General features: G+C 43.4%; 1 protein-coding gene across 1 annotated transcript in view; it reads right to left on the bottom strand.

The window, feature by feature from the left end:
• LOC136879522 (zwei Ig domain protein zig-8) overlaps window positions 1-13,587 on the bottom strand; it is a 326,290-nt gene that overhangs the window by 174,087 nt on the left and 138,616 nt on the right. The gene's annotated exons all lie outside the window — the stretch shown is intronic.

Below are 13,587 nucleotides of genomic sequence, written 5' to 3'. Positions count from 1 at the left end.
TCACAAAGGAACTTTCTGGCGCCAGCCTGACGGCGAGGAGAATCCATGAAACTCTTCTCTAAGCACGACTAACTTGTAAACCATCCTTAGGGTTCCTTCCAATAAATTTTATGACACCGCCTAGGAGGGGCGACTTGCTGTTCGTTCTCACGAGAAAAGCACGGGTTGAAGCCTGACCTACTTAGCTAGGACAATAGGGGACAACGACAATAACCGCCAATCCTTGGGAGGAAATGGAAGCAGCCACGTTTGGAAGAGCGCGAAAGTCTCAGCCAATCAGAAAATTCTAAATTTGAATGAACTGTCATACCGGGAAATCTACAGTCAGTATCTCGCGATCTGAAGCCCGGTGTGGTGGTGAAAAACAGTGTCCTGATTTCCTTATAATATTTGGTGAATTATCAGTGCGAATCTGTGGTAAATTAGTGCCTAATTAATAAAATTCAACTTCACACGGAGGAGTAATAGGACCCGGAAGGAGGAGCTGTCATGGCGGGATGAAGCCATCCACCGGAAGAAAATAACACCAGTGACGCGCGCCGTCGTGTGGATCATCCTGTGATCATTTCCCGCGGCGCAATATCACATGTGAGTCGGACAAAATTTAGGAAGTTTTGCATATGAATTTTGAAAACCATAACCTACGGATGTACGAGAAAGCGCTCCCGAGGACTAGATCATTACGCCACATCCCTTCCACGGAACTATTTTCCAGGTGGTGGGAGAGCTCTTTACAAAAACCCAGCGACCAGAGGGTCGAATTCTCAGTCATTCCAAGTTCTCAGTTGTTTTGAGTATCCTCAGTGTCTTCAGAGTTCTCAGTTGTTTTGTTGAGTCTTGGCAGTGATTCTGTAAGTCTCAGTGTTTATGAATTCTCAGTTGTTGGCTTGAGTATTGACAGTGTGTCTTGACTAATTCGCAGTGATTCTGTAATAATCTCAGTGTATCTACGTTTGACAGAGTGACAGAGGGTGATAGCTAATTCACTTAGTCAGCTTTACTTTTGGCTGGGAAGAAAGCTATTAGAGACACGTGTAGGCATTTTTTGAGAAAGCCTTGTAATATTTATTTGGGAGAGTAACATTTCTGAAAATGAACACTTTAACAGACTTTTACTGTAAATGAAAGGGGAGTAGGCAAGAGCTACACTTTCAACTTAAATGAACTCACATTACTAGTCGAGAGGAACAAGTCCATGATTTCAGCATATTTACATAAAAACATTTCTAACCAACTGGTAGTTTCACATGTGTTATCAGCATAAAGTTTCCTCCACGACATAATCTGTATTTTAGCTTGCTTCTACCATTCTATAAACTGTTTTGGCAAGCGAGAGATTTACGGGCAGAAACTAGTAAAGACAAACAGGAAGGAGATTGACTTTCTTCAATGAAGGCCGCAATAGTAAACCTTGAGGAAACAGTTATGTCCCGTGGGGTTAATGTTCTGTAAGCGGGAGTGTAAACAAAGCTGAGAGAGGCGAGCAGACCAACAGGTGATTTCCAGGTAGATAGCGAGGCGACCGTCCAGCTTCACAACAGGAGTCTGCGGTGGCATCTTCTAACTTTCACTGGAGTGAGAGAAATGCGAGTGTTTTATGCTAATATAAACGTGTGTCACGGCATGGCAAAAATGTGTCAAATTTGCGTGTGTAAAAATCTGGAATACCACATCAGCTTGAAGATGGAATTCTAATTTCCATCATGACCGGGGCCGGAGGGCGAGCCGACCTGCCTCCACCATCACAGGTATGAGCATCATTAAATAATGTAAATAAACATGTAGGACCGTGGCAAATCGATGATCAATGTAGTTTAGAGTACTAGGTAGGGTTGTAAATAATTCACAGTTTTATATACTGCTAATAATAATAATAATAATAATAATAATAATAATAATAATAATAATAATAATAATAATAATTGTACCGGGCGGTACACCTCTACTCGGTTTATTTAAAAGTTGCGCCAGTTGAAACTCCTCTTCTGGAGGAAGTCTGAACTTTTATCTACACTATTAATCTACTAATTTCTCAGAAGATGTCACTACCTGGAAATTTTTGAGTTTGTGAACTGTGTCATTTTTGATGTGTTTTTGTTTCGCTTGAAGTAAGAAGTGTGAACTTTCTCTTCTAGAGGACACTACTGAAGATCAACAATAGTGCGACCTAGTGCGGAGTCAAAGAACTATTTTGTTGGAGAAATTTTATTTCAAGAGTTTGTTCTTTGTTAAATTTCTTTCTGTCATTGTTTAAGTTGGCTGTATACCCCTCTTTTTCCCCTTATTTTGGATCTAGCCAATCCCGAATTTCTTTAATTAATTTTTCCACCAATAATGTGTTTCTTCTTCCTCTATGTAGGGGTTTCTTTTCCCTAGCCAATAAAAATTTTGTGGGAGGGTGTTTTCTTTCCCCTAACGCCTAGAATCTTCCGCGAGAGGATATAAACTGCTGATTTTAGGGTCTCGGGGCCACTTCTGTTCCATTTTTCAGTGTATTAAGTACATAGCAGGAGGCGGGAAGCGCCTCTTTCTTCGGCGGCGTCTACAACAAGGTAATGGCCAAGTAATAACTTCTTTCTTTGCTTGCTCAGCAGTTTAACTTTCGGGGCGGGTTCTAGGCCTTCCACCATGTAACCTTCCTTTAAAATGTAAAGACTACTGGTACCTATCCTATCTTCTAAACTACATACTGGGATAGAGAGTGCTAACCCTCTCGAGTTCCCACTCATATTGTTTTGAGGTGAACTTATTTTCTCAAACCCATTCTTCCGTGATGTAATGTAAATTGTTATTTTCTTAAGTCACCTCAGTAGTATGGGATTAGCCCTTGTATTAACGGCCTAGTGCCAAGTAGGTCTTAAACAAAGTGTATCAGGAGTGCGGTTAGCCTCCTCTCAAATTGTTATTTTAGAGGTCATGTAATCAACCTTCTTTTCATGTAATAGACCTCAGTAGGTTGGGTATTTTACCCCTGTGAATACGTCCTTAGAGGACAGCTTGAAGGTAGAGTTTGGTGTGGCCTTTGAGAGGCTTAAATTTTGAGAGCGGATCGCTCTTTTGAAAATGGAGTGTCATATGCCTCGTGGAGGCTTTTCTGTGTAATTCGGAGCCAGGGGCTCCTAGGGATGAATGGGGTTTTCTGCCCCTCTGTTAAAACTTGTGTTTGTGGTAAAACTGAGCTGATCGCTGAAGTCAGGGCGTGAAGCCCAAAACCTGTAAATATTGTAACTCCCCTTGTTTTGCTACATTGTACCTGCCATGTCTGTTATTACTTTGTTTTTGAAAAGAAAATATAACCTCGTTAAATTTTACATTAACTTTGATTCCGTAGTTTGAAAACCCATTCACGCCCGCACCTTCTTACACCTCTACCTACCGCTAAAACACGGTAACAAGTGGTAGCAGAGCGTGGTTGAATGGGTCTCAATTTAGCCCCTTTTGACGGCTAAACATTGCTTTGATTCGAACTCTAACAATTTTCTCAGTTGCTGGAATTTTTTGAGTTTTTCCAAATTGTTCTGTCATCATGCCCGGCCCTCGCGATGTTCTCCTCCTTAACTATTTGCGCAAAGAGGAGTTGATATACGAGTTAACTATCAGAAATGTGCAATCTGGAGGCACGGTTGCAATCGACACCAACAAGCTTAGAGAATCCCTTGATTTGCCCATTTCCATCCCCAATTTGGGAGAGAAAGAAATTGATGATTCTCTTTCCACGATCGTCGAGAATATTACTGGGCTAGCATCTGTAGTCAGCTTTTTTGATGAAAACGATCCGTCTCCTAATCAAATTAAGCGTGTGCAAGGCAGGCTGTATCACTTTGCAAATAGAGTTAATGATCTGTTGTCTCTAAAGGTGAATGACGTTCAGAGGAAGGACGCTAATACGCTCCTTGAAACTATTTCTGAATTGTCTAATAAGGTCACTCAATTGCTAACCGGCGAAGTTCCTCCCAAAACTGATCAACCCGCCACAGTGAATGTAGGTAGTGATGAAGAGCCTCCTCAGGGAGAAGTCAATAGGATAACCGTTGCTGCTCAAACTATCTCTGCCCCATCGAACAACGAATCTGAACGCCGTGCGTCATTGGGTAACATCCGCTCTGAATTAACTTCTTTGCCATTGAAACCTTTAACGACTATGTCACCTGGGTTCAGTAGCTTGCCTCATCCATTGGCAATGTTGCTTAGAGGTATCTCTAAGTTTTCCGTCAACACCACCAGTGATGTAATTTCATTTTTAAGATTTCTAGTGGAATTTCAGGATCATGCTCTTGTTTTTTCTCTTTCGCCATGTCAAATTTTGCAAATTATCTATCCGTATGCTATTGGTATTCTCTCTGATAAAATCGTAAGAGCCATTGCCGAGCAATCATCTATTGAGGATTTCCATGCCCATTTACTAGCTAACTTCATCCCGGCTAGGGCCAGGTCCTCCCTGATTCAGAAGTACTATTACCGTGTACAGCGCTTGGATGAAAACTTGGCTGATTTCATACAAGATATCAAATTCTACACTAGGGTGTTTGCTCTGCACTTTCCTGAAGATCAGATTGTGCAGGCTATTGTAGAAGGTATTTCGCCATCCTACAGGTCATATTTGTGTTTCGCGGCGTGTCCGCAAACCTTCTCTGAACTTGAAGCATTGGCCGTCTCAGCGGAAGGAGTTAGATACGCCGATTCTTTGCGTGTCGCGAAGGAGCCCCCGCCTTCCTTTAGTAACGCTCGGCCTCCACCTCGCCGACCAGTCAATCCCCGTAAATGTTATGCTTGCGGGTCGCCTGACCATCTGCGCAACAAGTGTCCACTAATCAGGCCAAGTGGGACTAGGAATGGAGCTGGTTCATCACAAGGCTGCTTTAAATGTGGGGCTTTCTCACACATCGCCAAGAATTGCCCAAACTCAAATGGCACCCCCTCCTGCTCAACTTCTGGTGCAAATTCCACCTATGCCAATAATAAAAAGTGACTAGCGGCTTCGGCTGAGTCGACTAATTCTGCTTTCCAAGGCTCAGCCCCGGGCAAAAAGGTCGAGAATTCAGGGAATGAGCAATCTTCAAATTCTTTTTTTGAATGCCCCAGAGAGTGTCTTAGGATTGCGGCGGATACCCCCGCACCTGTTCCTTTTCTTAAGATTGAGTTAAATAACGAGCCTATAACAGCTCTCTTAGATTCAGGCAGTGTTTGTTCCATTATTTCGGCTGATTGGTATTCTAAATTGAAATCTGTTTGTAAACTCCCTGACTATGACTCATCTCCTGTTAAATATGTTTCGGCTAATTCATCTCCATTAGAAATTCTAGGTTCCTTACATGTCAAAATTCGTGTTTTTAAATTTACATGGAAAATCAAATTGTTTGTGGCCAAGCATTTGTCTTGCCCCATCATACTGGGAGCGGACTTCATGTCTCACACTGGTCTTGTGCTCGATCTTCAGAGTAAGTCGTGCACATTCAAATTTGCCTCTAATTGTAAAATCCCTCTATTAAAGTGTAATTCTGCATCATGTTCATCTATTTCGCCTACCCAGGATGAGATGTTGTTAGACCTTAGACATCTACCTGAGGAGCAGGCTGATAGTATTCGCAAATTGTGTCAGTCGTTTCCCGAGGTGTTCTCTGATACTCTTGGTGTTACTGACCTTATTGAATACAAAATTGAGGTCACGGATTCGATTCCTGTTCGCTTTCCACCTTATAGGCTGTCTCCTCCTAAAATGAAAGCTCTGAAAGAAATCATCGATCAGATGTTGAAGGATGGTATTATTAGGCCCTCTAAGTCAGCGTATTCTTCGCCTATTTTTCTAGTCCCGAAACCCCAAGGAGGCTTCAGGCCTGTCATTGATTACAGGGCTCTCAATCGGAAGGTGGTGTTGCAATCTGTGCCCCTTCCCGACCTTCATTCTTGTTTTTCATGGTTTCGTAAGGCCAAGTTCTTCACCATCTTGGATTTAAATCAGGCCTATAATCAAATTCCCCTTGCCGAAGAGTCTAAACATCTTACAGCGTTTGCCACGGACTGGAATTTATATGAATACAACCGCGTGCCTTTCGGGCTCCCTACGGGAGCAGCTGTACTCACTAGGCTGCTAGATAGGGTCTTCTCCGACATCAAATTCGAGTACTTATATCACTACTTAGATGATGTCGTCGTATTTTCAGAGACTTTTGAAGAACATCTAGATCATCTGCGAGAAGTTCTCGATCGCCTTCGTAAGGCTGGGTTAACTGTTAAGTTGTCCAAGGTTGCCTTTGCTAAGCCCTCTATGTCATTCCTAGGGCATATTGTGTCACCCGATGGAGTAGCAGTCGATCATTCTAGAACACAGGCCATCCGTGATTTTAAACCTCCCAAGGACATTAAAGGTATCGCCAGGTTCATCGGTATGGTGAATTTCTTCAGGAAGTTCATTCCTAATTTTGCTAATAGAGCGGCGCCCTTAAACCTTCTACGTAGGAAAGGCATCAAATTTGAGTGGGGACCTTCTCAACAAGCCGCTTTTGAAGACCTTAAATTAGCTCTCTGTAATGCCCCTGTACTTGCTATGCCCGATTTCTCGAAGAAATTCATCGTCCAAACCGACGCGTCGTCGTCGGCGGTAGCTGCAGTCCTTCTTCAAGAGACTGAACGAGGGAGGCGACCCATCGCCTATGCGTCTAGGACATTGTCAGCTCAAGAAGCAAAGTACTCCATATATGAGCTTGAAGGTTTGGCAGTCTTATTCGCCTTAGAAAAGTTCCATCTCTATCTGGAACACGTCAAATTCGATCTGGAGACAGATAATCAAGCCTTAAGCTGGGTCTTAGGTAGGCCGCGTCGTACAGGTCGTATAGCCCGTTGGGCCATCCGTATTTCTGCTTTCCAATTCGATGTACGGCATATCAGAGGTACTGAAAATGTTGTGGCTGATGGACTCAGCCGTATGTTTTCTAACGACGTCGAGACCCAGGAACCGGCCGACAGTTCATCACCTCCCGAGTCCATACTATCTGAGGTTAATGCCATCTTAACAGATGCTCCCATGCTCTTTAGGGATATTGAGAAATACCAACGTGAAGATCCGACGCTGGGTCCGATAATGGAAACCCTTTCTTCTGGGGAACATGTCGTCCCTTATGTTCTGAGGAATGGTGTTTTATGTTGCCCATCGAGGCATGATAAGATGATGAAGGTTGTCGTTCCAGCGGTTCTTGTGCCTATGATCTTCAAATACTATCATGAGACCCCATTGGGGGGGCACCTGGGTATCTTTAAAACTCGTGAAAAGATTCGTGAAATGTTCATCTGGAAAGGTATGGACGGTGAAATCCGTGAACTTGTAAAAGCTTGTAAATCTTGTTTGCTTAGTAAACCCACCATGTCCACCAAGGTAGGCCTTTTGTCTTCGCATCAAGCGTCGCGCCCCATGGAACGCCTGTATATCGATTATGTAGGACCCTTCCCCCAGTCAAAGGGTAATGCTAATAAGTTCATCTTTGTATGTGTAGATGGTTTTACAAGATTTTCTTGGTTATTTCCGACTAAACTGGCTACCGCTCAGTCTACCATTACCTGCTTAAATTCTATTTTTGCTTCTTTTGGTCCGTGTCAATATATTGTATCTGATAATGCTAAGGCGTTCACATCAAATTTATTTCGTAAATTCTGTTTTGACTTGTCCATCTCTCATGTAACTACTTCTGCTTATTACCCTCAACCATCTCTGGCTGAACGGGTTAACCGTAATCTCAGGTCCGCACTCATTGCCTATCATCATGAAGATCCTTCCAGGTGGGACACGTCCCTGCATTGGATAGCTTTTGCTTTGAATTCGGCGGTTCATGAATCTCACAAGTTTACTCCAGCTTCTTTGATGTTTAAGTTTGCTCCCAACTCGCCGCTCTCTAACCTCTGGTCTCTGAATGACATTCTACCCGAGACAATAGATCCGGACAGCATTAAAAATCTTTGGAAGAAGGCTAAAGCCAATCTTAAAGTGTCTCATGAAAAGGTTAGGGAAAGGTATGATCGTGGACGGAGACCCACCCCTTTGAAGGTAGGCGACCAAGTAATGGTCAAGAATTTCGTTCCCGCGGGCAAGCTTGCCCCCAGATTTCATGGGCCTTGTATCATTCTCGATTTTCTTACGCCAGTTACGTTGTTAGTTAGCAATCCAGCCACCGAGAGGATATTTAGGGTTCACCTGTCACAGGTGAAACCGGTGTAATTTACGTGTTAACTTGCTTCATATTATTTTGAAAGGAATATGAAGGTTATATTTTTTTTTTTTTTTGAGTTTCCAAATTCTAGGCATTCTGCCCCTTCTATAGGATTTTGTTTCTTATGTAAGCATGTTTGTGAAACCTGCCCCGACCCATTAAACTGCTATCCTGTCTTTGCCACGGCCATTACCACGCTCCCGTCTCCTGCTCCACTCTACACAGTGGCTTAATGAATACCATGAATATCTGCACGCCGCTGGCCCCTCAATCTCTCTACAAGCCTGTGCCCTCAAAGAAACATGATGGTCCAACACAATTCTGCCGCCTAGCTTTAATGTTTCAGTGCCCCCGCAGCCACGCAGCGCCGTGCAGCAACTGGGGAGGGGGATGGGCCCCCTCCTCTCCAGCGAAGACGACATGTGCCCGGCGAGCCGGAGCTCTCCTCCCGGCCAAGGCTGATGTGCGGCGCACGACCTGCTACTTGCCCGCAGCCTGTATATGTTCACCGCGGGCGCGGCGTGTTTCAACTCCTCTGCTCCCCTCATAGTGCGGGCGAGCGGTATCTCAGGGTACTTGAGGGGTCCGAGCGGCCTCCTTTGGACGCAAGCTGCAACGGCCGGTCTGGCCACCTCACTTCATCGACATCAACTACATGAACAGTTACTATAAGTAATGATTACACTTGGGAATTCAACAACAATATTTGGTGGACATTGCCAAATTTTTCATCACTTTCAAGTATTAAAAGTTTATCTTCAAAAATTCAACTTCTACAAACTGAAAGACTTTGCTTCACCTGCAACAACAAATTGTGAAACTGAATCACACAACATTCTGAGAATCTTGTAATCTATTTTCATATTCACCTTATAACTTGGAACTTGTTTCAAACTGATTTCATGTGTCACCCCTGGAGGAACTTTTGGGGGGGAGGTCTGTACCGGGCGGTACACCTCTACTCGGTTTATTTAAAAGTTGCGCCAGTTGAAACTCCTCTTCTGGAGGAAGTCTGAACTTTTATCTACACTATTAATCTACTAATTTCTCAGAAGATGTCACTACCTGGAAATTTTTGAGTTTGTGAACTGTGTCATTTTTGATGTGTTTTTGTTTCGCTTGAAGTAAGAAGTGTGAACTTTCTCTTCTAGAGGACACTACTGAAGATCAACAATAGTGCGACCTAGTGCGGGGTCAAAGAACTATTTTGTTGGAGAAATTTTTATTTCAAGAGTTTGTTCTTTGTTAAATTTCTTTCTGTCATTGTTTAAGTTGGCTGTATACCCCTCTTTTTCCCCTTATTTTGGATCTAGCCAATCCCGAATTTCTTTAATTAATTTTTCCACCAATAATGTGTTTCTTCTTCCTCTATGTAGGGGTTTCTTTTCCCTAGCCAATAAAAATTTTGTGGGAGGGTGTTTTCTTTCCCCTAACGCCTAGAATCTTCCGCGAGAGGATATAAACTGCTGATTTTAGGGTCTCGGGGCCACTTCTGTTCCATTTTTCAGTGTATTAAGTACATAGCAGGAGGCGGGAAGCGCCTCTTTCTTCGGCGGCGTCTACAACAAGGTAATGGCCAAGTAATAACTTCTTTCTTTGCTTGCTCAGCAGTTTAACTTTCGGGGCGGGTTCTAGGCCTTCCACCATGTAACCTTCCTTTAAAATGTAAAGACTACTGGTACCTATCCTATCTTCTAAACTACATACTGGGATAGAGAGTGCTAACCCTCTCGAGTTCCCACTCATATTGTTTTGAGGTGAACTTATTTTCTCAAACCCATTCTTCCGTGATGTAATGTAAATTGTTATTTTCTTAAGTCACCTCAGTAGTATGGGATTAGCCCTTGTATTAACGGCCTAGTGCCAAGTAGGTCTTAAACAAAGTGTATCAGGAGTGCGGTTAGCCTCCTCTCAAATTGTTATTTTAGAGGTCATGTAATCAACCTTCTTTTCATGTAATAGACCTCAGTAGGTTGGGTATTTTACCCCTGTGAATACGTCCTTAGAGGACAGCTTGAAGGTAGAGTTTGGTGTGGCCTTTGAGAGGCTTAAATTTTGAGAGCGGATCGCTCTTTTGAAAATGGAGTGTCATATGCCTCGTGGAGGCTTTTCTGTGTAATTCGGAGCCAGGGGCTCCTAGGGATGAATGGGGTTTTCTGCCCCTCTGTTAAAACTTGTGTTTGTGGTAAAACTGAGCTGATCGCTGAAGTCAGGGCGTGAAGCCCAAAACCTGTAAATATTGTAACTCCCCTTGTTTTGCTACATTGTACCTGCCATGTCTGTTATTACTTTGTTTTTGAAAAGAAAATATAACCTCGTTAAATTTTACATTAACTTTGATTCCGTAGTTTGAAAACCCATTCACGCCCGCACCTTCTTACACCTCTACCTACCGCTAAAACACGGTAACAAGTGGTAGCAGAGCGTGGTTGAATGGGTCTCAATTTAGCCCCTTTTGACGGCTAAACATTGCTTTGATTCGAACTCTAACAATTTTCTCAGTTGCTGGAATTTTTTGAGTTTTTCAAAATTGTTCTGTCATCATGCCCGGCCCTCGCGATGTTCTCCTCCTTAACTATTTGCGCAAAGAGGAGTTGATATACGAGTTAACTATCAGAAATGTGCAATCTGGAGGCACGGTTGCAATCGACACCAACAAGCTTAGAGAATCCCTTGATTTGCCCATTTCCATCCCCAATTTGGGAGAGAAAGAAATTGATGATTCTCTTTCCACGATCGTCGAGAATATTACTGGGCTAGCATCTGTAGTCAGCTTTTTTGATGAAAACGATCCGTCTCCTAATCAAATTAAGCGTGTGCAAGGCAGGCTGTATCACTTTGCAAATAGAGTTAATGATCTGTTGTCTCTAAAGGTGAATGACGTTCAGAGGAAGGACGCTAATACGCTCCTTGAAACTATTTCTGAATTGTCTAATAAGGTCACTCAATTGCTAACCGGCGAAGTTCCTCCCAAAACTGATCAACCCGCCACAGTGAATGTAGGTAGTGATGAAGAGCCTCCTCAGGGAGAAGTCAATAGGATAACCGTTGCTGCTCAAACTATCTCTGCCCCATCGAACAACGAATCTGAACGCCGTGCGTCATTGGGTAACATCCGCTCTGAATTAACTTCTTTGCCATTGAAACCTTTAACGACTATGTCACCTGGGTTCAGTAGCTTGCCTCATCCATTGGCAATGTTGCTTAGAGGTATCTCTAAGTTTTCCGTCAACACCACCAGTGATGTAATTTCATTTTTAAGATTTCTAGTGGAATTTCAGGATCATGCTCTTGTTTTTTCTCTTTCGCCATGTCAAATTTTGCAAATTATCTATCCGTATGCTATTGGTATTCTCTCTGATAAAATCGTAAGAGCCATTGCCGAGCAATCATCTATTGAGGATTTCCATGCCCATTTACTAGCTAACTTCATCCCGGCTAGGGCCAGGTCCTCCCTGATTCAGAAGTACTATTACCGTGTACAGCGCTTGGATGAAAACTTGGCTGATTTCATACAAGATATCAAATTCTACACTAGGGTGTTTGCTCTGCACTTTCCTGAAGATCAGATTGTGCAGGCTATTGTAGAAGGTATTTCGCCATCCTACAGGTCATATTTGTGTTTCGCGGCGTGTCCGCAAACCTTCTCTGAACTTGAAGCATTGGCCGTCTCAGCGGAAGGAGTTAGATACGCCGATTCTTTGCGTGTCGCGAAGGAGCCCCCGCCTTCCTTTAGTAACGCTCGGCCTCCACCTCGCCGACCAGTCAATCCCCGTAAATGTTATGCTTGCGGGTCGCCTGACCATCTGCGCAACAAGTGTCCACTAATCAGGCCAAGTGGGACTAGGAATGGAGCTGGTTCATCACAAGGCTGCTTTAAATGTGGGGCTTTCTCACACATCGCCAAGAATTGCCCAAACTCAAATGGCACCCCCTCCTGCTCAACTTCTGGTGCAAATTCCACCTATGCCAATAATAAAAAGTGACTAGCGGCTTCGGCTGAGTCGACTAATTCTGCTTTCCAAGGCTCAGCCCCGGGCAAAAAGGTCGAGAATTCAGGGAATGAGCAATCTTCAAATTCTTTTTTTGAATGCCCCAGAGAGTGTCTTAGGATTGCGGCGGATACCCCCGCACCTGTTCCTTTTCTTAAGATTGAGTTAAATAACGAGCCTATAACAGCTCTCTTAGATTCAGGCAGTGTTTGTTCCATTATTTCGGCTGATTGGTATTCTAAATTGAAATCTGTTTGTAAACTCCCTGACTATGACTCATCTCCTGTTAAATATGTTTCGGCTAATTCATCTCCATTAGAAATTCTAGGTTCCTTACATGTCAAAATTCGTGTTTTTAAATTTACATGGAAAATCAAATTGTTTGTGGCCAAGCATTTGTCTTGCCCCATCATACTGGGAGCGGACTTCATGTCTCACACTGGTCTTGTGCTCGATCTTCAGAGTAAGTCGTGCACATTCAAATTTGCCTCTAATTGTAAAATCCCTCTATTAAAGTGTAATTCTGCATCATGTTCATCTATTTCGCCTACCCAGGATGAGATGTTGTTAGACCTTAGACATCTACCTGAGGAGCAGGCTGATAGTATTCGCAAATTGTGTCAGTCGTTTCCCGAGGTGTTCTCTGATACTCTTGGTGTTACTGACCTTATTGAATACAAAATTGAGGTCACGGATTCGATTCCTGTTCGCTTTCCACCTTATAGGCTGTCTCCTCCTAAAATGAAAGCTCTGAAAGAAATCATCGATCAGATGTTGAAGGATGGTATTATTAGGCCCTCTAAGTCAGCGTATTCTTCGCCTATTTTTCTAGTCCCGAAACCCCAAGGAGGCTTCAGGCCTGTCATTGATTACAGGGCTCTCAATCGGAAGGTGGTGTTGCAATCTGTGCCCCTTCCCGACCTTCATTCTTGTTTTTCATGGTTTCGTAAGGCCAAGTTCTTCACCATCTTGGATTTAAATCAGGCCTATAATCAAATTCCCCTTGCCGAAGAGTCTAAACATCTTACAGCGTTTGCCACGGACTGGAATTTATATGAATACAACCGCGTGCCTTTCGGGCTCCCTACGGGAGCAGCTGTACTCACTAGGCTGCTAGATAGGGTCTTCTCCGACATCAAATTCGAGTACTTATATCACTACTTAGATGATGTCGTCGTATTTTCAGAGACTTTTGAAGAACATCTAGATCATCTGCGAGAAGTTCTCGATCGCCTTCGTAAGGCTGGGTTAACTGTTAAGTTGTCCAAGGTTGCCTTTGCTAAGCCCTCTATGTCATTCCTAGGGCATATTGTGTCACCCGATGGAGTAGCAGTCGATCATTCTAGAACACAGGCCATCCGTGATTTTAAACCTCCCAAGGACATTAAAGGTATCGC

Source organism: Anabrus simplex, chromosome 1, assembly GCF_040414725.1.
Source record: "Anabrus simplex isolate iqAnaSimp1 chromosome 1, ASM4041472v1, whole genome shotgun sequence".
NCBI classification, from domain to species: domain Eukaryota; kingdom Metazoa; phylum Arthropoda; class Insecta; order Orthoptera; family Tettigoniidae; genus Anabrus; species Anabrus simplex.
Note: the sequence above shows the minus strand (reverse complement) of the source record. Positions and strands in the feature narration are given on the sequence as shown.